Here is a 22,569-nt window from a genome sequence, read left to right on the forward strand (position 1 = left end):
CGACTTATAAACAGTGAAGAAAAAGAGCTCCCAGTGAAGGTGTTGCACCTAAACTGTGCTTTATATTGGCAGATTTCACTTACGGCTGCAAGAGGGGCATGGTGTGGCAAGAGCTTTGAGTGTGCCTGACTGTGAAAAAGTTAAAGGTAAGCACTGTTTCTGCCCGGTTTCGAACCGGGGACCTTTCGCGTGTTAGGCGAACGTGATAACCACTACACTACAGAAACCCATTCTTGCAGATTTTTTGTGCCTTGCAAACCGAAAGTCTACGCTAAAGTACAATGCTTGAAAGGGGGTGATGAAAGCGACATTGTGGCAAAAAGCACTAGCGTGTGCACAGTGTTTCTGCCCGGTTTCTAACTGGGGACCTTTCGTGTGTGAGGCGAACGTGATAACCACTACACCACAGAAACCCACCACGATAGGCCTTTTCCGGTTGGAGGGTCGGAGGTTGGGGTCACCGTATTAGCTATTATTTGTTTCTGGTTATTTAAAAACCTGAGTTCAGTTTACCATCCTTGCAAATGATACTCTTGAGTAATGAAGAAAACAAGGAAGAAAGCCCATTTCAGATGCCTAGCTTGATACAAATACCATCCTCAAAACAGCCAGTACTGGCAAGATAGACTGAGTCATGGATATCACCTCTAGCTGTTCCACACACTTTTCTCACCAGATCAGAGGAAAACATACACCAATGGTCGTTAGGTTTTCCAACTCAGCTGACTAAGCAGGAGAGCCAAAGTTCGCATTCCTATTGCCTTTGGGTCCAGAAAACAAGTTTTCCTAAACACTTACAGCGATGGTCAGCAGGTTTTACTAGTCAGCTATTACAGAGTCTGCACTATAGGCACTGCAGCAAAACTTTGCCTGTGTAGGACCAGCAAACCAGCTCACCTAACATCTTCAGGCAAGGGTCTTCAATTTCTCCTGGTCGACTTATAAACAGTGAAGAAAAAGAGCTCCCAGTGAAGGTGTTGCACCTAAACTGCGCTTTATATTGGCAGATTTCACTTACGGCTGCAAGAGGGGCATGGTGTGGCAAGAGCTTTGAGTGTGCCTGACTGTGAAAAAGTTAAAGGTAAGCACTGTTTCTGCCTGGTTTCGAACCGGGGACCTTTCGCGTGTGAGGCGAACGTGATAACCACTACACTACAGAAACCTATTCATGCTGCTTTGTTGGGCCTTGCAAGTGGAAAGTCTACTCTAAAGTAGAATGCTTGAAAAGGGTTGCTGAAAGCGATATTGTAGCAAAAAGCACTAGCGTGTGCACAGTGTTTCTGCCCGGTTTCGAACCGGGGACCTTTCGCGTGTTAGGCGAACGTGGTAACCACTACACTACAGAAACCCATTCTTGCAGATTTTTTGTGCCTTGCAAACCGAAAGTCTACGCTAAAGTACAATGCTTGAAAGGGGGTGATGAAAGCGACATTGTGGCAAAAAGCACTAGCGTGTGCACAGTGTTTATGCCCGGTTTCTAACTGGGGACCTTTCGTGTGTGAGGCGAACGTGGTAACCACTACACCACAGAAACCCACCACGATAGGCCTTTTCCGGTTGGAGGGTCGGAGGTTGGGGTCACCGTATTAGCTATTATTTGTTTCTGGTTATTTAAAAACCTGAGTTCAGTTTACCATCCTTGCAAATGATACTCTTGAGTAATGAAGAAAACAAGGAAGAAAGCCCATTTCAGATGCCTAGCTTGATACAAATACCATCCTCAAAACAGCCAGTACTGGCAAGATAGACTGAGTCATGGATATCACCTCTAGCTGTTCCACACACTTTTCTCACCAGATCAGAGGAAAACATACACCAATGGTCGTTAGGTTTTCCAACTCAGCTGACTAAGCAGGAGAGCCAAAGTCCGCATTCCTATTGCCTTTGGGTCCAGAAAACAAGTTTTCCTAAACACTTACAGCGATGGTCAGCAGGTTTTACTAGTCAGCTATTACAGAGTCTGCACTATAGGCACTGCAGCAAAACTTTGCCTGTGTAGGACCAGCAAACCAGCTCACCTAACATCTTCAGGCAAGGGTCTTCAATTTCTCCTGGTCGACTTATAAACAGTGAAGAAAAAGAGCTCCCAGTGAAGGTGTTGCACCTAAACTGTGCTTTATATTGGCAGATTTCACTTACGGCTGCAAGAGGGGCATGGTGTGGCAAGAGCTTTGAGTGTGCCTGACTGTGAAAAAGTTAAAGGTAAGCACTGTTTCTGCCCGGTTTCGAACCGGGGACCTTTCGCGTGTGAGGCGAACGTGATAACCACTACACTACAGAAACCCATTCATGCTGCTTTGTTGGGCCTTGCAAGTGGAAAGTCTACTCTAAAGTAGAATGCTTGAAAAGGGTTGCTGAAAGCGATATTGTAGCAAAAAGCACTAGCGTGTGCACAGTGTTTCTGCCCGGTTTCGAACCGGGGACCTTTCGCGTGTTAGGCGAACGTGATAACCACTACACTACAGAAACCCATTCTTGCAGATTTTTTGTGCCTTGCAAACCGAAAGTCTACGCTAAAGTACAATGCTTGAAAGGGGGTGATGAAAGCGACATTGTGGCAAAAAGCACTAGCGTGTGCACAGTGTTTCTGCCCGGTTTCTAACTGGGGACCTTTCGTGTGTGAGGCGAACGTGATAACCACTACACCACAGAAACCCACCACGATAGGCCTTTTCCGGTTGGAGGGTCGGAGGTTGGGGTCACCGTATTAGCTATTATTTGTTTCTGGTTATTTAAAAACCTGAGTTCAGTTTACCATCCTTGCAAATGATACTCTTGAGTAATGAAGAAAACAAGGAAGAAAGCCCATTTCAGATGCCTAGCTTGATACAAATACCATCCTCAAAACAGCCAGTACTGGCAAGATAGACTGAGTCATGGATATCACCTCTAGCTGTTCCACACACTTTTCTCACCAGATCAGAGGAAAACATACACCAATGGTCGTTAGGTTTTCCAACTCAGCTGACTAAGCAGGAGAGCCAAAGTCCGCATTCCTATTGCCTTTGGGTCCAGAAAACAAGTTTTCCTAAACACTTACAGCGATGGTCAGCAGGTTTTACTAGTCAGCTATTACAGAGTCTGCACTATAGGCACTGCAGCAAAACTTTGCCTGTGTAGGACCAGCAAACCAGCTCACCTAACATCTTCAGGCAAGGGTCTTCAATTTCTCCTGGTCGACTTATAAACAGTGAAGAAAAAGAGCTCCCAGTGAAGGTGTTGCACCTAAACTGTGCTTTATATTGGCAGATTTCACTTACGGCTGCAAGAGGGGCATGGTGTGGCAAGAGCTTTGAGTGTGCCTGACTGTGAAAAAGTTAAAGGTAAGCACTGTTTCTGCCTGGTTTCGAACCGGGGACCTTTCGCGTGTGAGGCGAACGTGATAACCACTACACTACAGAAACCTATTCATGCTGCTTTGTTGGGCCTTGCAAGTGGAAAGTCTACTCTAAAGTAGAATGCTTGAAAAGGGTTGCTGAAAGCGATATTGTAGCAAAAAGCACTAGCGCGTGCACAGTGTTTCTGCCCGGTTTCGAACCGGGGACCTTTCGCGTGTTAGGCGAACGTGATAACCACTACACTACAGAAACCCATTCTTGCAGATTTTTTGTGCCTTGCAAACCGAAAGTCTACGCTAAAGTACAATGCTTGAAAGGGGGTGATGAAAGCGACATTGTGGCAAAAAGCACTAGCGTGTGCACAGTGTTTATGCCCGGTTTCTAACTGGGGACCTTTCGTGTGTGAGGCGAACGTGGTAACCACTACACCACAGAAACCCACCACGATAGGCCTTTTCCGGTTGGAGGGTCGGAGGTTGGGGTCACCGTATTAGCTATTATTTGTTTCTGGTTATTTAAAAACCTGAGTTCAGTTTACCATCCTTGCAAATGATACTCTTGAGTAATGAAGAAAACAAGGAAGAAAGCCCATTTCAGATGCCTAGCTTGATACAAATACCATCCTCAAAACAGCCAGTACTGGCAAGATAGACTGAGTCATGGATATCACCTCTAGCTGTTCCACACACTTTTCTCACCAGATCAGAGGAAAACATACACCAATGGTCGTTAGGTTTTCCAACTCAGCTGACTAAGCAGGAGAGCCAAAGTCCGCATTCCTATTGCCTTTGGGTCCAGAAAACAAGTTTTCCTAAACACTTACAGCGATGGTCAGCAGGTTTTACTAGTCAGCTATTACAGAGTCTGCACTATAGGCACTGCAGCAAAACTTTGCCTGTGTAGGACCAGCAAACCAGCTCACCTAACATCTTCAGGCAAGGGTCTTCAATTTCTCCTGGTCGACTTATAAACAGTGAAGAAAAAGAGCTCCCAGTGAAGGTGTTGCACCTAAACTGTGCTTTATATTGGCAGATTTCACTTACGGCTGCAAGAGGGGCATGGTGTGGCAAGAGCTTTGAGTGTGCCTGACTGTGAAAAAGTTAAAGGTAAGCACTGTTTCTGCCTGGTTTCGAACCGGGGACCTTTCGCGTGTGAGGCGAACGTGATAACCACTACACTACAGAAACCTATTCATGCTGCTTTGTTGGGCCTTGCAAGTGGAAAGTCTACTCTAAAGTAGAATGCTTGAAAAGGGTTGCTGAAAGCGATATTGTAGCAAAAAGCACTAGCGCGTGCACAGTGTTTCTGCCCGGTTTCGAACCGGGGACCTTTCGCGTGTTAGGCGAACGTGATAACCACTACACTACAGAAACCCATTCTTGCAGATTTTTTGTGCCTTGCAAACCGAAAGTCTACGCTAAAGTACAATGCTTGAAAGGGGGTGATGAAAGCGACATTGTGGCAAAAAGCACTAGCGTGTGCACAGTGTTTATGCCCGGTTTCTAACTGGGGACCTTTCGTGTGTGAGGCGAACGTGGTAACCACTACACCACAGAAACCCACCACGATAGGCCTTTTCCGGTTGGAGGGTCGGAGGTTGGGGTCACCGTATTAGCTATTATTTGTTTCTGGTTATTTAAAAACCTGAGTTCAGTTTACCATCCTTGCAAATGATACTCTTGAGTAATGAAGAAAACAAGGAAGAAAGCCCATTTCAGATGCCTAGCTTGATACAAATACCATCCTCAAAACAGCCAGTACTGGCAAGATAGACTGAGTCATGGATATCACCTCTAGCTGTTCCACACACTTTTCTCACCAGATCAGAGGAAAACATACACCAATGGTCGTTAGGTTTTCCAACTCAGCTGACTAAGCAGGAGAGCCAAAGTCCGCATTCCTATTGCCTTTGGGTCCAGAAAACAAGTTTTCCTAAACACTTACAGCGATGGTCAGCAGGTTTTACTAGTCAGCTATTACAGAGTCTGCACTATAGGCACTGCAGCAAAACTTTGCCTGTGTAGGACCAGCAAACCAGCTCACCTAACATCTTCAGGCAAGGGTCTTCAATTTCTCCTGGTCGACTTATAAACAGTGAAGAAAAAGAGCTCCCAGTGAAGGTGTTGCACCTAAACTGTGCTTTATATTGGCAGATTTCACTTACGGCTGCAAGAGGGGCATGGTGTGGCAAGAGCTTTGAGTGTGCCTGACTGTGAAAAAGTTAAAGGTAAGCACTGTTTCTGCCCGGTTTCGAACCGGGGACCTTTCGCGTGTGAGGCGAACGTGATAACCACTACACTACAGAAACCTATTCATGCTGCTTTGTTGGGCCTTGCAAGTGGAAAGTCTACTCTAAAGTAGAATGCTTGAAAAGGGTTGCTGAAAGCGATATTGTAGCAAAAAGCACTAGCGCGTGCACAGTGTTTCTGCCCGGTTTCGAACCGGGGACCTTTCGCGTGTTAGGCGAACGTGATAACCACTACACTACAGAAACCCATTCTTGCAGATTTTTTGTGCCTTGCAAACCGAAAGTCTACGCTAAAGTACAATGCTTGAAAGGGGGTGATGAAAGCGACATTGTGGCAAAAAGCACTAGCGTGTGCACAGTGTTTATGCCCGGTTTCTAACTGGGGACCTTTCGTGTGTGAGGCGAACGTGGTAACCACTACACCACAGAAACCCACCACGATAGGCCTTTTCCGGTTGGAGGGTCGGAGGTTGGGGTCACCGTATTAGCTATTATTTGTTTCTGGTTATTTAAAAACCTGAGTTCAGTTTACCATCCTTGCAAATGATACTCTTGAGTAATGAAGAAAACAAGGAAGAAAGCCCATTTCAGATGCCTAGCTTGATACAAATACCATCCTCAAAACAGCCAGTACTGGCAAGATAGACTGAGTCATGGATATCACCTCTAGCTGTTCCACACACTTTTCTCACCAGATCAGAGGAAAACATACACCAATGGTCGTTAGGTTTTCCAACTCAGCTGACTAAGCAGGAGAGCCAAAGTCCGCATTCCTATTGCCTTTGGGTCCAGAAAACAAGTTTTCCTAAACACTTACAGCGATGGTCAGCAGGTTTTACTAGTCAGCTATTACAGAGTCTGCACTATAGGCACTGCAGCAAAACTTTGCCTGTGTAGGACCAGCAAACCAGCTCACCTAACATCTTCAGGCAAGGGTCTTCAATTTCTCCTGGTCGACTTATAAACAGTGAAGAAAAAGAGCTCCCAGTGAAGGTGTTGCACCTAAACTGTGCTTTATATTGGCAGATTTCACTTACGGCTGCAAGAGGGGCATGGTGTGGCAAGAGCTTTGAGTGTGCCTGACTGTGAAAAAGTTAAAGGTAAGCACTGTTTCTGCCTGGTTTCGAACCGGGGACCTTTCGCGTGTGAGGCGAACGTGATAACCACTACACTACAGAAACCTATTCATGCTGCTTTGTTGGGCCTTGCAAGTGGAAAGTCTACTCTAAAGTAGAATGCTTGAAAAGGGTTGCTGAAAGCGATATTGTAGCAAAAAGCACTAGCGCGTGCACAGTGTTTCTGCCCGGTTTCGAACCGGGGACCTTTCGCGTGTTAGGCGAACGTGATAACCACTACACTACAGAAACCCATTCTTGCAGATTTTTTGTGCCTTGCAAACCGAAAGTCTACGCTAAAGTACAATGCTTGAAAGGGGGTGATGAAAGCGACATTGTGGCAAAAAGCACTAGCGTGTGCACAGTGTTTATGCCCGGTTTCTAACTGGGGACCTTTCGTGTGTGAGGCGAACGTGGTAACCACTACACCACAGAAACCCACCACGATAGGCCTTTTCCGGTTGGAGGGTCGGAGGTTGGGGTCACCGTATTAGCTATTATTTGTTTCTGGTTATTTAAAAACCTGAGTTCAGTTTACCATCCTTGCAAATGATACTCTTGAGTAATGAAGAAAACAAGGAAGAAAGCCCATTTCAGATGCCTAGCTTGATACAAATACCATCCTCAAAACAGCCAGTACTGGCAAGATAGACTGAGTCATGGATATCACCTCTAGCTGTTCCACACACTTTTCTCACCAGATCAGAGGAAAACATACACCAATGGTCGTTAGGTTTTCCAACTCAGCTGACTAAGCAGGAGAGCCAAAGTCCGCATTCCTATTGCCTTTGGGTCCAGAAAACAAGTTTTCCTAAACACTTACAGCGATGGTCAGCAGGTTTTACTAGTCAGCTATTACAGAGTCTGCACTATAGGCACTGCAGCAAAACTTTGCCTGTGTAGGACCAGCAAACCAGCTCACCTAACATCTTCAGGCAAGGGTCTTCAATTTCTCCTGGTCGACTTATAAACAGTGAAGAAAAAGAGCTCCCAGTGAAGGTGTTGCACCTAAACTGTGCTTTATATTGGCAGATTTCACTTACGGCTGCAAGAGGGGCATGGTGTGGCAAGAGCTTTGAGTGTGCCTGACTGTGAAAAAGTTAAAGGTAAGCACTGTTTCTGCCTGGTTTCGAACCGGGGACCTTTCGCGTGTGAGGCGAACGTGATAACCACTACACTACAGAAACCTATTCATGCTGCTTTGTTGGGCCTTGCAAGTGGAAAGTCTACTCTAAAGTAGAATGCTTGAAAAGGGTTGCTGAAAGCGATATTGTAGCAAAAAGCACTAGCGCGTGCACAGTGTTTCTGCCCGGTTTCGAACCGGGGACCTTTCGCGTGTTAGGCGAACGTGATAACCACTACACTACAGAAACCCATTCTTGCAGATTTTTTGTGCCTTGCAAACCGAAAGTCTACGCTAAAGTACAATGCTTGAAAGGGGGTGATGAAAGCGACATTGTGGCAAAAAGCACTAGCGTGTGCACAGTGTTTATGCCCGGTTTCTAACTGGGGACCTTTCGTGTGTGAGGCGAACGTGGTAACCACTACACCACAGAAACCCACCACGATAGGCCTTTTCCGGTTGGAGGGTCGGAGGTTGGGGTCACCGTATTAGCTATTATTTGTTTCTGGTTATTTAAAAACCTGAGTTCAGTTTACCATCCTTGCAAATGATACTCTTGAGTAATGAAGAAAACAAGGAAGAAAGCCCATTTCAGATGCCTAGCTTGATACAAATACCATCCTCAAAACAGCCAGTACTGGCAAGATAGACTGAGTCATGGATATCACCTCTAGCTGTTCCACACACTTTTCTCACCAGATCAGAGGAAAACATACACCAATGGTCGTTAGGTTTTCCAACTCAGCTGACTAAGCAGGAGAGCCAAAGTCCGCATTCCTATTGCCTTTGGGTCCAGAAAACAAGTTTTCCTAAACACTTACAGCGATGGTCAGCAGGTTTTACTAGTCAGCTATTACAGAGTCTGCACTATAGGCACTGCAGCAAAACTTTGCCTGTGTAGGACCAGCAAACCAGCTCACCTAACATCTTCAGGCAAGGGTCTTCAATTTCTCCTGGTCGACTTATAAACAGTGAAGAAAAAGAGCTCCCAGTGAAGGTGTTGCACCTAAACTGTGCTTTATATTGGCAGATTTCACTTACGGCTGCAAGAGGGGCATGGTGTGGCAAGAGCTTTGAGTGTGCCTGACTGTGAAAAAGTTAAAGGTAAGCACTGTTTCTGCCTGGTTTCGAACCGGGGACCTTTCGCGTGTGAGGCGAACGTGATAACCACTACACTACAGAAACCTATTCATGCTGCTTTGTTGGGCCTTGCAAGTGGAAAGTCTACTCTAAAGTAGAATGCTTGAAAAGGGTTGCTGAAAGCGATATTGTAGCAAAAAGCACTAGCGCGTGCACAGTGTTTCTGCCCGGTTTCGAACCGGGGACCTTTCGCGTGTTAGGCGAACGTGATAACCACTACACTACAGAAACCCATTCTTGCAGATTTTTTGTGCCTTGCAAACCGAAAGTCTACGCTAAAGTACAATGCTTGAAAGGGGGTGATGAAAGCGACATTGTGGCAAAAAGCACTAGCGTGTGCACAGTGTTTATGCCCGGTTTCTAACTGGGGACCTTTCGTGTGTGAGGCGAACGTGGTAACCACTACACCACAGAAACCCACCACGATAGGCCTTTTCCGGTTGGAGGGTCGGAGGTTGGGGTCACCGTATTAGCTATTATTTGTTTCTGGTTATTTAAAAACCTGAGTTCAGTTTACCATCCTTGCAAATGATACTCTTGAGTAATGAAGAAAACAAGGAAGAAAGCCCATTTCAGATGCCTAGCTTGATACAAATACCATCCTCAAAACAGCCAGTACTGGCAAGATAGACTGAGTCATGGATATCACCTCTAGCTGTTCCACACACTTTTCTCACCAGATCAGAGGAAAACATACACCAATGGTCGTTAGGTTTTCCAACTCAGCTGACTAAGCAGGAGAGCCAAAGTCCGCATTCCTATTGCCTTTGGGTCCAGAAAACAAGTTTTCCTAAACACTTACAGCGATGGTCAGCAGGTTTTACTAGTCAGCTATTACAGAGTCTGCACTATAGGCACTGCAGCAAAACTTTGCCTGTGTAGGACCAGCAAACCAGCTCACCTAACATCTTCAGGCAAGGGTCTTCAATTTCTCCTGGTCGACTTATAAACAGTGAAGAAAAAGAGCTCCCAGTGAAGGTGTTGCACCTAAACTGTGCTTTATATTGGCAGATTTCACTTACGGCTGCAAGAGGGGCATGGTGTGGCAAGAGCTTTGAGTGTGCCTGACTGTGAAAAAGTTAAAGGTAAGCACTGTTTCTGCCCGGTTTCGAACCGGGGACCTTTCGCGTGTGAGGCGAACGTGATAACCACTACACTACAGAAACCTATTCATGCTGCTTTGTTGGGCCTTGCAAGTGGAAAGTCTACTCTAAAGTAGAATGCTTGAAAAGGGTTGCTGAAAGCGATATTGTAGCAAAAAGCACTAGCGCGTGCACAGTGTTTCTGCCCGGTTTCGAACCGGGGACCTTTCGCGTGTTAGGCGAACGTGATAACCACTACACTACAGAAACCCATTCTTGCAGATTTTTTGTGCCTTGCAAACCGAAAGTCTACGCTAAAGTACAATGCTTGAAAGGGGGTGATGAAAGCGACATTGTGGCAAAAAGCACTAGCGTGTGCACAGTGTTTATGCCCGGTTTCTAACTGGGGACCTTTCGTGTGTGAGGCGAACGTGGTAACCACTACACCACAGAAACCCACCACGATAGGCCTTTTCCGGTTGGAGGGTCGGAGGTTGGGGTCACCGTATTAGCTATTATTTGTTTCTGGTTATTTAAAAACCTGAGTTCAGTTTACCATCCTTGCAAATGATACTCTTGAGTAATGAAGAAAACAAGGAAGAAAGCCCATTTCAGATGCCTAGCTTGATACAAATACCATCCTCAAAACAGCCAGTACTGGCAAGATAGACTGAGTCATGGATATCACCTCTAGCTGTTCCACACACTTTTCTCACCAGATCAGAGGAAAACATACACCAATGGTCGTTAGGTTTTCCAACTCAGCTGACTAAGCAGGAGAGCCAAAGTCCGCATTCCTATTGCCTTTGGGTCCAGAAAACAAGTTTTCCTAAACACTTACAGCGATGGTCAGCAGGTTTTACTAGTCAGCTATTACAGAGTCTGCACTATAGGCACTGCAGCAAAACTTTGCCTGTGTAGGACCAGCAAACCAGCTCACCTAACATCTTCAGGCAAGGGTCTTCAATTTCTCCTGGTCGACTTATAAACAGTGAAGAAAAAGAGCTCCCAGTGAAGGTGTTGCACCTAAACTGTGCTTTATATTGGCAGATTTCACTTACGGCTGCAAGAGGGGCATGGTGTGGCAAGAGCTTTGAGTGTGCCTGACTGTGAAAAAGTTAAAGGTAAGCACTGTTTCTGCCCGGTTTCGAACCGGGGACCTTTCGCGTGTGAGGCGAACGTGATAACCACTACACTACAGAAACCTATTCATGCTGCTTTGTTGGGCCTTGCAAGTGGAAAGTCTACTCTAAAGTAGAATGCTTGAAAAGGGTTGCTGAAAGCGATATTGTAGCAAAAAGCACTAGCGCGTGCACAGTGTTTCTGCCCGGTTTCGAACCGGGGACCTTTCGCGTGTTAGGCGAACGTGATAACCACTACACTACAGAAACCCATTCTTGCAGATTTTTTGTGCCTTGCAAACCGAAAGTCTACGCTAAAGTACAATGCTTGAAAGGGGGTGATGAAAGCGACATTGTGGCAAAAAGCACTAGCGTGTGCACAGTGTTTATGCCCGGTTTCTAACTGGGGACCTTTCGTGTGTGAGGCGAACGTGGTAACCACTACACCACAGAAACCCACCACGATAGGCCTTTTCCGGTTGGAGGGTCGGAGGTTGGGGTCACCGTATTAGCTATTATTTGTTTCTGGTTATTTAAAAACCTGAGTTCAGTTTACCATCCTTGCAAATGATACTCTTGAGTAATGAAGAAAACAAGGAAGAAAGCCCATTTCAGATGCCTAGCTTGATACAAATACCATCCTCAAAACAGCCAGTACTGGCAAGATAGACTGAGTCATGGATATCACCTCTAGCTGTTCCACACACTTTTCTCACCAGATCAGAGGAAAACATACACCAATGGTCGTTAGGTTTTCCAACTCAGCTGACTAAGCAGGAGAGCCAAAGTCCGCATTCCTATTGCCTTTGGGTCCAGAAAACAAGTTTTCCTAAACACTTACAGCGATGGTCAGCAGGTTTTACTAGTCAGCTATTACAGAGTCTGCACTATAGGCACTGCAGCAAAACTTTGCCTGTGTAGGACCAGCAAACCAGCTCACCTAACATCTTCAGGCAAGGGTCTTCAATTTCTCCTGGTCGACTTATAAACAGTGAAGAAAAAGAGCTCCCAGTGAAGGTGTTGCACCTAAACTGTGCTTTATATTGGCAGATTTCACTTACGGCTGCAAGAGGGGCATGGTGTGGCAAGAGCTTTGAGTGTGCCTGACTGTGAAAAAGTTAAAGGTAAGCACTGTTTCTGCCCGGTTTCGAACCGGGGACCTTTCGCGTGTGAGGCGAACGTGATAACCACTACACTACAGAAACCTATTCATGCTGCTTTGTTGGGCCTTGCAAGTGGAAAGTCTACTCTAAAGTAGAATGCTTGAAAAGGGTTGCTGAAAGCGATATTGTAGCAAAAAGCACTAGCGCGTGCACAGTGTTTCTGCCCGGTTTCGAACCGGGGACCTTTCGCGTGTTAGGCGAACGTGATAACCACTACACTACAGAAACCCATTCTTGCAGATTTTTTGTGCCTTGCAAACCGAAAGTCTACGCTAAAGTACAATGCTTGAAAGGGGGTGATGAAAGCGACATTGTGGCAAAAAGCACTAGCGTGTGCACAGTGTTTATGCCCGGTTTCTAACTGGGGACCTTTCGTGTGTGAGGCGAACGTGGTAACCACTACACCACAGAAACCCACCACGATAGGCCTTTTCCGGTTGGAGGGTCGGAGGTTGGGGTCACCGTATTAGCTATTATTTGTTTCTGGTTATTTAAAAACCTGAGTTCAGTTTACCATCCTTGCAAATGATACTCTTGAGTAATGAAGAAAACAAGGAAGAAAGCCCATTTCAGATGCCTAGCTTGATACAAATACCATCCTCAAAACAGCCAGTACTGGCAAGATAGACTGAGTCATGGATATCACCTCTAGCTGTTCCACACACTTTTCTCACCAGATCAGAGGAAAACATACACCAATGGTCGTTAGGTTTTCCAACTCAGCTGACTAAGCAGGAGAGCCAAAGTCCGCATTCCTATTGCCTTTGGGTCCAGAAAACAAGTTTTCCTAAACACTTACAGCGATGGTCAGCAGGTTTTACTAGTCAGCTATTACAGAGTCTGCACTATAGGCACTGCAGCAAAACTTTGCCTGTGTAGGACCAGCAAACCAGCTCACCTAACATCTTCAGGCAAGGGTCTTCAATTTCTCCTGGTCGACTTATAAACAGTGAAGAAAAAGAGCTCCCAGTGAAGGTGTTGCACCTAAACTGTGCTTTATATTGGCAGATTTCACTTACGGCTGCAAGAGGGGCATGGTGTGGCAAGAGCTTTGAGTGTGCCTGACTGTGAAAAAGTTAAAGGTAAGCACTGTTTCTGCCCGGTTTCGAACCGGGGACCTTTCGCGTGTGAGGCGAACGTGATAACCACTACACTACAGAAACCTATTCATGCTGCTTTGTTGGGCCTTGCAAGTGGAAAGTCTACTCTAAAGTAGAATGCTTGAAAAGGGTTGCTGAAAGCGATATTGTAGCAAAAAGCACTAGCGCGTGCACAGTGTTTCTGCCCGGTTTCGAACCGGGGACCTTTCGCGTGTTAGGCGAACGTGATAACCACTACACTACAGAAACCCATTCTTGCAGATTTTTTGTGCCTTGCAAACCGAAAGTCTACGCTAAAGTACAATGCTTGAAAGGGGGTGATGAAAGCGACATTGTGGCAAAAAGCACTAGCGTGTGCACAGTGTTTATGCCCGGTTTCTAACTGGGGACCTTTCGTGTGTGAGGCGAACGTGGTAACCACTACACCACAGAAACCCACCACGATAGGCCTTTTCCGGTTGGAGGGTCGGAGGTTGGGGTCACCGTATTAGCTATTATTTGTTTCTGGTTATTTAAAAACCTGAGTTCAGTTTACCATCCTTGCAAATGATACTCTTGAGTAATGAAGAAAACAAGGAAGAAAGCCCATTTCAGATGCCTAGCTTGATACAAATACCATCCTCAAAACAGCCAGTACTGGCAAGATAGACTGAGTCATGGATATCACCTCTAGCTGTTCCACACACTTTTCTCACCAGATCAGAGGAAAACATACACCAATGGTCGTTAGGTTTTCCAACTCAGCTGACTAAGCAGGAGAGCCAAAGTCCGCATTCCTATTGCCTTTGGGTCCAGAAAACAAGTTTTCCTAAACACTTACAGCGATGGTCAGCAGGTTTTACTAGTCAGCTATTACAGAGTCTGCACTATAGGCACTGCAGCAAAACTTTGCCTGTGTAGGACCAGCAAACCAGCTCACCTAACATCTTCAGGCAAGGGTCTTCAATTTCTCCTGGTCGACTTATAAACAGTGAAGAAAAAGAGCTCCCAGTGAAGGTGTTGCACCTAAACTGTGCTTTATATTGGCAGATTTCACTTACGGCTGCAAGAGGGGCATGGTGTGGCAAGAGCTTTGAGTGTGCCTGACTGTGAAAAAGTTAAAGGTAAGCACTGTTTCTGCCCGGTTTCGAACCGGGGACCTTTCGCGTGTGAGGCGAACGTGATAACCACTACACTACAGAAACCTATTCATGCTGCTTTGTTGGGCCTTGCAAGTGGAAAGTCTACTCTAAAGTAGAATGCTTGAAAAGGGTTGCTGAAAGCGATATTGTAGCAAAAAGCACTAGCGCGTGCACAGTGTTTCTGCCCGGTTTCGAACCGGGGACCTTTCGCGTGTTAGGCGAACGTGATAACCACTACACTACAGAAACCCATTCTTGCAGATTTTTTGTGCCTTGCAAACCGAAAGTCTACGCTAAAGTACAATGCTTGAAAGGGGGTGATGAAAGCGACATTGTGGCAAAAAGCACTAGCGTGTGCACAGTGTTTATGCCCGGTTTCTAACTGGGGACCTTTCGTGTGTGAGGCGAACGTGGTAACCACTACACCACAGAAACCCACCACGATAGGCCTTTTCCGGTTGGAGGGTCGGAGGTTGGGGTCACCGTATTAGCTATTATTTGTTTCTGGTTATTTAAAAACCTGAGTTCAGTTTACCATCCTTGCAAATGATACTCTTGAGTAATGAAGAAAACAAGGAAGAAAGCCCATTTCAGATGCCTAGCTTGATACAAATACCATCCTCAAAACAGCCAGTACTGGCAAGATAGACTGAGTCATGGATATCACCTCTAGCTGTTCCACACACTTTTCTCACCAGATCAGAGGAAAACATACACCAATGGTCGTTAGGTTTTCCAACTCAGCTGACTAAGCAGGAGAGCCAAAGTCCGCATTCCTATTGCCTTTGGGTCCAGAAAACAAGTTTTCCTAAACACTTACAGCGATGGTCAGCAGGTTTTACTAGTCAGCTATTACAGAGTCTGCACTATAGGCACTGCAGCAAAACTTTGCCTGTGTAGGACCAGCAAACCAGCTCACCTAACATCTTCAGGCAAGGGTCTTCAATTTCTCCTGGTCGACTTATAAACAGTGAAGAAAAAGAGCTCCCAGTGAAGGTGTTGCACCTAAACTGTGCTTTATATTGGCAGATTTCACTTACGGCTGCAAGAGGGGCATGGTGTGGCAAGAGCTTTGAGTGTGCCTGACTGTGAAAAAGTTAAAGGTAAGCACTGTTTCTGCCCGGTTTCGAACCGGGGACCTTTCGCGTGTGAGGCGAACGTGATAACCACTACACTACAGAAACCTATTCATGCTGCTTTGTTGGGCCTTGCAAGTGGAAAGTCTACTCTAAAGTAGAATGCTTGAAAAGGGTTGCTGAAAGCGATATTGTAGCAAAAAGCACTAGCGCGTGCACAGTGTTTCTGCCCGGTTTCGAACCGGGGACCTTTCGCGTGTTAGGCGAACGTGATAACCACTACACTACAGAAACCCATTCTTGCAGATTTTTTGTGCCTTGCAAACCGAAAGTCTACGCTAAAGTACAATGCTTGAAAGGGGGTGATGAAAGCGACATTGTGGCAAAAAGCACTAGCGTGTGCACAGTGTTTATGCCCGGTTTCTAACTGGGGACCTTTCGTGTGTGAGGCGAACGTGGTAACCACTACACCACAGAAACCCACCACGATAGGCCTTTTCCGGTTGGAGGGTCGGAGGTTGGGGTCACCGTATTAGCTATTATTTGTTTCTGGTTATTTAAAAACCTGAGTTCAGTTTACCATCCTTGCAAATGATACTCTTGAGTAATGAAGAAAACAAGGAAGAAAGCCCATTTCAGATGCCTAGCTTGATACAAATACCATCCTCAAAACAGCCAGTACTGGCAAGATAGACTGAGTCATGGATATCACCTCTAGCTGTTCCACACACTTTTCTCACCAGATCAGAGGAAAACATACACCAATGGTCGTTAGGTTTTCCAACTCAGCTGACTAAGCAGGAGAGCCAAAGTCCGCATTCCTATTGCCTTTGGGTCCAGAAAACAAGTTTTCCTAAACACTTACAGCGATGGTCAGCAGGTTTTACTAGTCAGCTATTACAGAGTCTGCACTATAGGCACTGCAGCAAAACTTTGCCTGTGTAGGACCAGCAAACCAGCTCACCTAACATCTTCAGGCAAGGGTCTTCAATTTCTCCTGGTCGACTTATAAACAGTGAAGAAAAAGAGCTCCCAGTGAAGGTGTTGCACCTAAACTGTGCTTTATATTGGCAGATTTCACTTACGGCTGCAAGAGGGGCATGGTGTGGCAAGAGCTTTGAGTGTGCCTGACTGTGAAAAAGTTAAAGGTAAGCACTGTTTCTGCCCGGTTTCGAACCGGGGACCTTTCGCGTGTGAGGCGAACGTGATAACCACTACACTACAGAAACCTATTCATGCTGCTTTGTTGGGCCTTGCAAGTGGAAAGTCTACTCTAAAGTAGAATGCTTGAAAAGGGTTGCTGAAAGCGATATTGTAGCAAAAAGCACTAGCGCGTGCACAGTGTTTCTGCCCGGTTTCGAACCGGGGACCTTTCGCGTGTTAGGCGAACGTGATAACCACTACACTACAGAAACCCATTCTTGCAGATTTTTTGTGCCTTGCAAACCGAAAGTCTACGCTAAAGTACAATGCTTGAAAGGGGGTGATGAAAGCGACATTGTGGCAAAAAGCACTAGCGTGTGCACAGTGTTTATGCCCGGTTTCTAACTGGGGACCTTTCGTGTGTGAGGCGAACGTGGTAACCACTACACCACAGAAACCCACCACGATAGGCCTTTTCCGGTTGGAGGGTCGGAGGTTGGGGTCACCGTATTAGCTATTATTTGTTTCTGGTTATTTAAAAACCTGAGTTCAGTTTACCATCCTTGCAAATGATACTCTTGAGTAATGAAGAAAACAAGGAAGAAAGCCCATTTCAGATGCCTAGCTTGATACAAATACCATCCTCAAAACAGCCAGTACTGGCAAGATAGACTGAGTCATGGATATCACCTCTAGCTGTTCCACACACTTTTCTCACCAGATCAGAGGAAAACATACACCAATGGTCGTTAGGTTTTCCAACTCAGCTGACTAAGCAGGAGAGCCAAAGTCCGCATTCCTATTGCCTTTGGGTCCAGAAAACAAGTTTTCCTAAACACTTACAGCGATGGTCAGCAGGTTTTACTAGTCAGCTATTACAGAGTCTGCACTATAGGCACTGCAGCAAAACTTTGCCTGTGTAGGACCAGCAAACCAGCTCACCTAACATCTTCAGGCAAGGGTCTTCAATTTCTCCTGGTCGACTTATAAACAGTGAAGAAAAAGAGCTCCCAGTGAAGGTGTTGCACCTAAACTGTGCTTTATATTGGCAGATTTCACTTACGGCTGCAAGAGGGGCATGGTGTGGCAAGAGCTTTGAGTGTGCCTGACTGTGAAAAAGTTAAAGGTAAGCACTGTTTCTGCCCGGTTTCGAACCGGGGACCTTTCGCGTGTGAGGCGAACGTGATAACCACTACACTACAGAAACCTATTCATGCTGCTTTGTTGGGCCTTGCAAGTGGAAAGTCTACTCTAAAGTAGAATGCTTGAAAAGGGTTGCTGAAAGCGATATTGTAGCAAAAAGCACTAGCGCGTGCACAGTGTTTCTGCCCGGTTTCGAACCGGGGACCTTTCGCGTGTTAGGCGAACGTGATAACCACTACACTACAGAAACCCATTCTTGCAGATTTTTTGTGCCTTGCAAACCGAAAGTCTACGCTAAAGTACAATGCTTGAAAGGGGGTGATGAAAGCGACATTGTGGCAAAAAGCACTAGCGTGTGCACAGTGTTTATGCCCGGTTTCTAACTGGGGACCTTTCGTGTGTGAGGCGAACGTGGTAACCACTACACCACAGAAACCCACCACGATAGGCCTTTTCCGGTTGGAGGGTCGGAGGTTGGGGTCACCGTATTAGCTATTATTTGTTTCTGGTTATTTAAAAACCTGAGTTCAGTTTACCATCCTTGCAAATGATACTCTTGAGTAATGAAGAAAACAAGGAAGAAAGCCCATTTCAGATGCCTAGCTTGATACAAATACCATCCTCAAAACAGCCAGTACTGGCAAGATAGACTGAGTCATGGATATCACCTCTAGCTGTTCCACACACTTTTCTCACCAGATCAGAGGAAAACATACACCAATGGTCGTTAGGTTTTCCAACTCAGCTGACTAAGCAGGAGAGCCAAAGTCCGCATTCCTATTGCCTTTGGGTCCAGAAAACAAGTTTTCCTAAACACTTACAGCGATGGTCAGCAGGTTTTACTAGTCAGCTATTACAGAGTCTGCACTATAGGCACTGCAGCAAAACTTTGCCTGTGTAGGACCAGCAAACCAGCTCACCTAACATCTTCAGGCAAGGGTCTTCAATTTCTCCTGGTCGACTTATAAACAGTGAAGAAAAAGAGCTCCCAGTGAAGGTGTTGCACCTAAACTGTGCTTTATATTGGCAGATTTCACTTACGGCTGCAAGAGGGGCATGGTGTGGCAAGAGCTTTGAGTGTGCCTGACTGTGAAAAAGTTAAAGGTAAGCACTGTTTCTGCCCGGTTTCGAACCGGGGACCTTTCGCGTGTGAGGCGAACGTGATAACCACTACACTACAGAAACCTATTCATGCTGCTTTGTTGGGCCTTGCAAGTGGAAAGTCTACTCTAAAGTAGAATGCTTGAAAAGGGTTGCTGAAAGCGATATTGTAGCAAAAAGCACTAGCGCGTGCACAGTGTTTCTGCCCGGTTTCGAACCGGGGACCTTTCGCGTGTTAGGCGAACGTGATAACCACTACACTACAGAAACCCATTCTTGCAGATTTTTTGTGCCTTGCAAACCGAAAGTCTACGCTAAAGTACAATGCTTGAAAGGGGGTGATGAAAGCGACATTGTGGCAAAAAGCACTAGCGTGTGCACAGTGTTTATGCCCGGTTTCTAACTGGGGACCTTTCGTGTGTGAGGCGAACGTGGTAACCACTACACCACAGAAACCCACCACGATAGGCCTTTTCCGGTTGGAGGGTCGGAGGTTGGGGTCACCGTATTAGCTATTATTTGTTTCTGGTTATTTAAAAACCTGAGTTCAGTTTACCATCCTTGCAAATGATACTCTTGAGTAATGAAGAAAACAAGGAAGAAAGCCCATTTCAGATGCCTAGCTTGATACAAATACCATCCTCAAAACAGCCAGTACTGGCAAGATAGACTGAGTCATGGATATCACCTCTAGCTGTTCCACACACTTTTCTCACCAGATCAGAGGAAAACATACACCAATGGTCGTTAGGTTTTCCAACTCAGCTGACTAAGCAGGAGAGCCAAAGTCCGCATTCCTATTGCCTTTGGGTCCAGAAAACAAGTTTTCCTAAACACTTACAGCGATGGTCAGCAGGTTTTACTAGTCAGCTATTACAGAGTCTGCACTATAGGCACTGCAGCAAAACTTTGCCTGTGTAGGACCAGCAAACCAGCTCACCTAACATCTTCAGGCAAGGGTCTTCAATTTCTCCTGGTCGACTTATAAACAGTGAAGAAAAAGAGCTCCCAGTGAAGGTGTTGCACCTAAACTGTGCTTTATATTGGCAGATTTCACTTACGGCTGCAAGAGGGGCATGGTGTGGCAAGAGCTTTGAGTGTGCCTGACTGTGAAAAAGTTAAAGGTAAGCACTGTTTCTGCCTGGTTTCGAACCGGGGACCTTTCGCGTGTGAGGCGAACGTGATAACCACTACACTACAGAAACCTATTCATGCTGCTTTGTTGGGCCTTGCAAGTGGAAAGTCTACTCTAAAGTAGAATGCTTGAAAAGGGTTGCTGAAAGCGATATTGTAGCAAAAAGCACTAGCGCGTGCACAGTGTTTCTGCCCGGTTTCGAACCGGGGACCTTTCGCGTGTTAGGCGAACGTGATAACCACTACACTACAGAAACCCATTCTTGCAGATTTTTTGTGCCTTGCAAACCGAAAGTCTACGCTAAAGTACAATGCTTGAAAGGGGGTGATGAAAGCGACATTGTGGCAAAAAGCACTAGCGTGTGCACAGTGTTTATGCCCGGTTTCTAACTGGGGACCTTTCGTGTGTGAGGCGAACGTGGTAACCACTACACCACAGAAACCCACCACGATAGGCCTTTTCCGGTTGGAGGGTCGGAGGTTGGGGTCACCGTATTAGCTATTATTTGTTTCTGGTTATTTAAAAACCTGAGTTCAGTTTACCATCCTTGCAAATGATACTCTTGAGTAATGAAGAAAACAAGGAAGAAAGCCCATTTCAGATGCCTAGCTTGATACAAATACCATCCTCAAAACAGCCAGTACTGGCAAGATAGACTGAGTCATGGATATCACCTCTAGCTGTTCCACACACTTTTCTCACCAGATCAGAGGAAAACATACACCAATGGTCGTTAGGTTTTCCAACTCAGCTGACTAAGCAGGAGAGCCAAAGTCCGCATTCCTATTGCCTTTGGGTCCAGAAAACAAGTTTTCCTAAACACTTACAGCGATGGTCAGCAGGTTTTACTAGTCAGCTATTACAGAGTCTGCACTATAGGCACTGCAGCAAAACTTTGCCTGTGTAGGACCAGCAAACCAGCTCACCTAACATCTTCAGGCAAGGGTCTTCAATTTCTCCTGGTCGACTTATAAACAGTGAAGAAAAAGAGCTCCCAGTGAAGGTGTTGCACCTAAACTGTGCTTTATATTGGCAGATTTCACTTACGGCTGCAAGAGGGGCATGGTGTGGCAAGAGCTTTGAGTGTGCCTGACTGTGAAAAAGTTAAAGGTAAGCACTGTTTCTGCCCGGTTTCGAACCGGGGACCTTTCGCGTGTGAGGCGAACGTGATAACCACTACACTACAGAAACCTATTCATGCTGCTTTGTTGGGCCTTGCAAGTGGAAAGTCTACTCTAAAGTAGAATGCTTGAAAAGGGTTGCTGAAAGCGATATTGTAGCAAAAAGCACTAGCGCGTGCACAGTGTTTCTGCCCGGTTTCGAACCGGGGACCTTTCGCGTGTTAGGCGAACGTGATAACCACTACACTACAGAAACCCATTCTTGCAGATTTTTTGTGCCTTGCAAACCGAAAGTCTACGCTAAAGTACAATGCTTGAAAGGGGGTGATGAAAGCGACATTGTGGCAAAAAGCACTAGCGTGTGCACAGTGTTTATGCCCGGTTTCTAACTGGGGACCTTTCGTGTGTGAGGCGAACGTGGTAACCACTACACCACAGAAACCCACCACGATAGGCCTTTTCCGGTTGGAGGGTCGGAGGTTGGGGTCACCGTATTAGCTATTATTTGTTTCTGGTTATTTAAAAACCTGAGTTCAGTTTACCATCCTTGCAAATGATACTCTTGAGTAATGAAGAAAACAAGGAAGAAAGCCCATTTCAGATGCCTAGCTTGATACAAATACCATCCTCAAAACAGCCAGTACTGGCAAGATAGACTGAGTCATGGATATCACCTCTAGCTGTTCCACACACTTTTCTCACCAGATCAGAGGAAAACATACACCAATGGTCGTTAGGTTTTCCAACTCAGCTGACTAAGCAGGAGAGCCAAAGTCCGCATTCCTATTGCCTTTGGGTCCAGAAAACAAGTTTTCCTAAACACTTACAGCGATGGTCAGCAGGTTTTACTAGTCAGCTATTACAGAGTCTGCACTATAGGCACTGCAGCAAAACTTTGCCTGTGTAGGACCAGCAAACCAGCTCACCTAACATCTTCAGGCAAGGGTCTTCAATTTCTCCTGGTCGACTTATAAACAGTGAAGAAAAAGAGCTCCCAGTGAAGGTGTTGCACCTAAACTGTGCTTTATATTGGCAGATTTCACTTACGGCTGCAAGAGGGGCATGGTGTGGCAAGAGCTTTGAGTGTGCCTGACTGTGAAAAAGTTAAAGGTAAGCACTGTTTCTGCCTGGTTTCGAACCGGGGACCTTTCGCGTGTGAGGCGAACGTGATAACCACTACACTACAGAAACCTATTCATGCTGCTTTGTTGGGCCTTGCAAGTGGAAAGTCTACTCTAAAGTAGAATGCTTGAAAAGGGTTGCTGAAAGCGATATTGTAGCAAAAAGCACTAGCGCGTG

General features: G+C 45.9%; 12 non-coding genes across 12 annotated transcripts; all 12 read right to left on the reverse strand.

The window, feature by feature from the left end:
* Positions 1 to 2,210: 2,210 nt before the first annotated feature.
* TRNAV-CAC (transfer RNA valine (anticodon CAC)) lies at positions 2,211 to 2,283 on the reverse strand. The gene has a single exon. It is a non-coding gene; the product is annotated as a tRNA-Val (tRNA).
* A 3,290-nt stretch (positions 2,284 to 5,573) lies between these two features.
* TRNAV-CAC (transfer RNA valine (anticodon CAC)) lies at positions 5,574 to 5,646 on the reverse strand. The gene has a single exon. It is a non-coding gene; the product is annotated as a tRNA-Val (tRNA).
* Positions 5,647 to 10,057: 4,411 nt separating this feature from the next.
* Positions 10,058 to 10,130, reverse strand: TRNAV-CAC (transfer RNA valine (anticodon CAC)). Its single transcript has one exon. It is a non-coding gene; the product is annotated as a tRNA-Val (tRNA).
* Positions 10,131 to 11,178: 1,048 nt separating this feature from the next.
* TRNAV-CAC (transfer RNA valine (anticodon CAC)) lies at positions 11,179 to 11,251 on the reverse strand. Its single transcript has one exon. It is a non-coding gene; the product is annotated as a tRNA-Val (tRNA).
* Positions 11,252 to 12,299: 1,048 nt separating this feature from the next.
* On the reverse strand, positions 12,300 to 12,372 carry TRNAV-CAC (transfer RNA valine (anticodon CAC)). Its single transcript has one exon. It is a non-coding gene; the product is annotated as a tRNA-Val (tRNA).
* A 1,048-nt stretch (positions 12,373 to 13,420) lies between these two features.
* On the reverse strand, positions 13,421 to 13,493 carry TRNAV-CAC (transfer RNA valine (anticodon CAC)). Its single transcript has one exon. It is a non-coding gene; the product is annotated as a tRNA-Val (tRNA).
* Positions 13,494 to 14,541: 1,048 nt separating this feature from the next.
* TRNAV-CAC (transfer RNA valine (anticodon CAC)) lies at positions 14,542 to 14,614 on the reverse strand. Its single transcript has one exon. It is a non-coding gene; the product is annotated as a tRNA-Val (tRNA).
* Positions 14,615 to 15,662: 1,048 nt separating this feature from the next.
* Positions 15,663 to 15,735, reverse strand: TRNAV-CAC (transfer RNA valine (anticodon CAC)). The gene has a single exon. It is a non-coding gene; the product is annotated as a tRNA-Val (tRNA).
* Positions 15,736 to 16,783: 1,048 nt separating this feature from the next.
* TRNAV-CAC (transfer RNA valine (anticodon CAC)) lies at positions 16,784 to 16,856 on the reverse strand. Its single transcript has one exon. It is a non-coding gene; the product is annotated as a tRNA-Val (tRNA).
* A 1,048-nt stretch (positions 16,857 to 17,904) lies between these two features.
* On the reverse strand, positions 17,905 to 17,977 carry TRNAV-CAC (transfer RNA valine (anticodon CAC)). The gene has a single exon. It is a non-coding gene; the product is annotated as a tRNA-Val (tRNA).
* A 1,048-nt stretch (positions 17,978 to 19,025) lies between these two features.
* TRNAV-CAC (transfer RNA valine (anticodon CAC)) lies at positions 19,026 to 19,098 on the reverse strand. The gene has a single exon. It is a non-coding gene; the product is annotated as a tRNA-Val (tRNA).
* Positions 19,099 to 21,267: 2,169 nt separating this feature from the next.
* On the reverse strand, positions 21,268 to 21,340 carry TRNAV-CAC (transfer RNA valine (anticodon CAC)). Its single transcript has one exon. It is a non-coding gene; the product is annotated as a tRNA-Val (tRNA).
* Positions 21,341 to 22,569: the final 1,229 nt, after the last annotated feature.

Source organism: Aquarana catesbeiana, linkage group LG03 (assembly GCF_042186555.1).
Source record: "Aquarana catesbeiana isolate 2022-GZ linkage group LG03, ASM4218655v1, whole genome shotgun sequence".
Classification (NCBI taxonomy): domain Eukaryota; kingdom Metazoa; phylum Chordata; class Amphibia; order Anura; family Ranidae; genus Aquarana; species Aquarana catesbeiana.